This window comes from Bactrocera dorsalis, chromosome 2 (genome assembly GCF_023373825.1).
Source record: "Bactrocera dorsalis isolate Fly_Bdor chromosome 2, ASM2337382v1, whole genome shotgun sequence".
NCBI lineage: Eukaryota > Metazoa > Arthropoda > Insecta > Diptera > Tephritidae > Bactrocera > Bactrocera dorsalis.
In genome coordinates, this window is record NC_064304.1 from 3,490,082 (window position 1) to 3,493,417 (window position 3,336).

Below are 3,336 nucleotides of genomic sequence, written 5' to 3' on the forward strand. Positions count from 1 at the left end.
CAGCCTAAGGGTACAGGACAACGAACTACCGGCATGAATTTTCCTGTTTTTGCTCAGCAAGGTGAAATAAAAATCTGAAATTACCACGGCACAACACCGGTAAGGTGTACAAGAATAGTGTAATTGAGTCCGGTGCAGTAAGGCTGCTGCCATTGAAGCCACCCCTAACTAGATTTTAGCCAGCTACCTTTGCACACATGCGACGCGTATTAATATCGTCAGCGAAATCATCATTCATCCAACAACCCGCTGCCGCTTCGCTTTGTGGCGAAAAATCAACGCTTTCGCTGCCAGAAAGGTGTCGTTGTCCTCCTGGATTAGTCTCCGGGTTTTGCTCAACGCACCCCTTTGTCCTTTTCAGGCGATTTGCCTTACAAATATTTTCATTTCACAATTTCGTAGTTTTTTGTTTGCTGATCGGTGACAATACTCTGGCTCCGTGCATCTCTCACAGTCGAAAATCCCTTTTTCAGTTTCCACTACCTTCTTTAACTCTGCCGCATTGCTGGAAGCGGGCTTTATTTGTCTAAATGCCGTTAGGCATGAGGTAGGTCGTGTGCCGTGAGTTTTTATAGTATTAAAATAAAAAATCAAAAACAACTACAAAGCCCCTATATGTAAATGCAACAATAACAGCAATAATAATATTTACATATTCCTGCTTGCTCGTTCAGAAAATGGAATCAAAAAAGTGATCACTGTGCAACAAATAATTGTAATCAGAAATCATTGCTGTCTTTTTCATCCTCATAAATCATTCGCCGCGGCTACAGTGGCTGTTGATGTCATCCAAGTTTCCCTACTAAAAGCGTGTTATTAGTGTTTACTACTAGGATTTAGAAAGTATATTTTAAAACAAATAAAGGGTGACCCATTTCGAATTTCCCTAAATTTTTAAAGAAAAATCACATAAACTTCAAATTTACTGGGGAATTTTTATTATCATTTGAAAGAACATTATTTGGCATTTAGTTTTTTAAGATTCTCTGTTTCAAATGTTGGCCGCGGCTACTTCTCAGATGAACCATACGTTGAGTCCAATTTTCGATGACTCGTTCGAGCATTTCGACTGGTAACTGGCAAATGACACGCCATTTTTTGCTCCAAGACCTGAATCGAAGCGGGATTGCCCGCAAAGATTTTAGACTTTACATATCCCCACAGAAAAATGTCTAACGACGTGATATCACACAATCTTGGTGGCCAATCGACCGGCCCAAAACGTCTGCTCACCGAAGTGTTCTATCAATAAATCCATTGATTGATGCTATATGTGGGAAATGGCGCCGTATTGTTGAAACCAAATATCGACGGAATCACGAGTTTCAATTTCAGGCATCAAATAGTTGGTTATCATGGTGCGATATCGGTCGTCATTGACGGTTACGTTGCAACGGCCCACAAACCACACCAAACCGTTGTTTTTTTTCTGAATGAAATATCATCTCTTGAATCTCTTCAGGTTGCTCTTCGTCGAAATTTACTTGTTCACATGCCAATTGAGCCAGAAATGGGCCTCATTGTTGAACAAAATTTGGCTCAAAAACGTCGAATCTTATTGGAACTTTTCAAGAGACCTTTGAACGTATCGATGTCGATTGAAATGCCAAACATTACAGCCTGTCAAAAGAGTGCTATTGTTAAATGTACTTCTACTTGGACCACCCGTTACAAGAATTTATGGAAGAACATGAATTTAAAATAGATTTGCAAAGGCCAAATAAAAATTGGAGTATTGTTCGAGTTCCGCGTTGACTCTTAAATATAATTAAAATGGCTTACTTTGATCCGAGAACCATCAATCTGGCATTGGAGCTAAGATTATGTTTGTTGGATAAATTGGATCACCATTACGAAACATTTTTTAGGAACCTACTTAATGAAAATAATATAAAATCGAGAATAATAAGTCATTGATCACTACTTCTATCTTAGCTAGAAGGTTCTAATGCAACCAAGGAGATGTTCGACATCATTTGGAATGTGTTTTTCAAAGCTTTTTAACCTAAACCTGACAGAAGCAACTTATGAGATAATCTCGTAAAACGAAATTAGTGTTTGCAGTCTTAATTGATATTTATACAATTTTATTAGAGATACTAAATGGTCATCGAGTGATAAGAACTCAAAGAATAGATCTACGGCAATATGTATATACATACTATGTACAGTCTGAGGATCTTGAGTTCTCTCCTCAAATCCTTATTTCAGTTTATTTGGAACATTTGGAAGTATAATCGCAGAACTCATGTGCATTACAGTTGAAAGAATCGTTTTCTTTGTGGATCCTTATGACGTTCGGACCTAAAGTACGTACTATTAAGAACTCCATTCCGGACCCAAGCATTCTCGAGGCTTCCAATTGAAGTCCCCAGTTTCAAGGACCTAAAAATAAGAGTTAATATTTACTTTTGTTGGATGGCCATTCATTTGCATGAAGCTTTGATTTTTATAAAAATTAAAAAAAAAATAAATAAAATATTTTCCCAGTCTTTTAAGTCATGAAGTTCGTTTTAAATGGCCAATAATAAAAAAGATGTTTCATTATTGCTTCGCTTTCTTCACATCCACTTTCATGAGCTGTGTTAACTTTTTCAAAATCTCTCTTCCTTTCTTTCTTTATTTACCTATTCGGGTTTTTTCTATATAACAGTTAGCACACAGCCGTTTTTTCCAACACTGAAACGGATTGTCCTGTGAGTTGAGAGCGCGCAATAAATAATAACAGTATCAAGGTAAATTTGCCTTTGACAACCTCAGACGGAGTGTTTGACTGTCAGTTGCACCACTTCATTGGAGCTGTTGTTGTTGTTATAAGCGTGGTTAGTGATTTTTACGGTTTAATTTTTTTGTTTTGCCCGCCAGCAAGTTACGTTTTACTTTTCCGACCACCACAAATATACCGTTTCTTACAGTTGTGCAATTGTATGTTGGTGGGTATGGAAAAACGGTACATTTATTTGAGGTTGTTTGCTTTAAAAGCATTGCGTGGGTATACAGGAGGTCGTGTGCCTTAAGAAAACAATCGTCACATTGAGAGATAAGAACAATATTTATTTACAAATCTGTGTTAGGCAGTTAGGAATGAGCCCTAACAGATTTATTTCTAAAAAAAATTGGAATTTTGAAATCATTTCCGAAGATACATACATATGTACATACATATGAATGTATTGAAAATAAAAACTCCTATTTTATAGAATTCAGAGAGACTGATTGAGGAACTATCGTAGCAGTTATAAATTGAGCAAAACTAGGACTATATGGAGTATGTTGCAATAAGCGCAGCCAACTTCGCTCACAATACTTTCAGGCGGTAACCACTTAACCTATGGC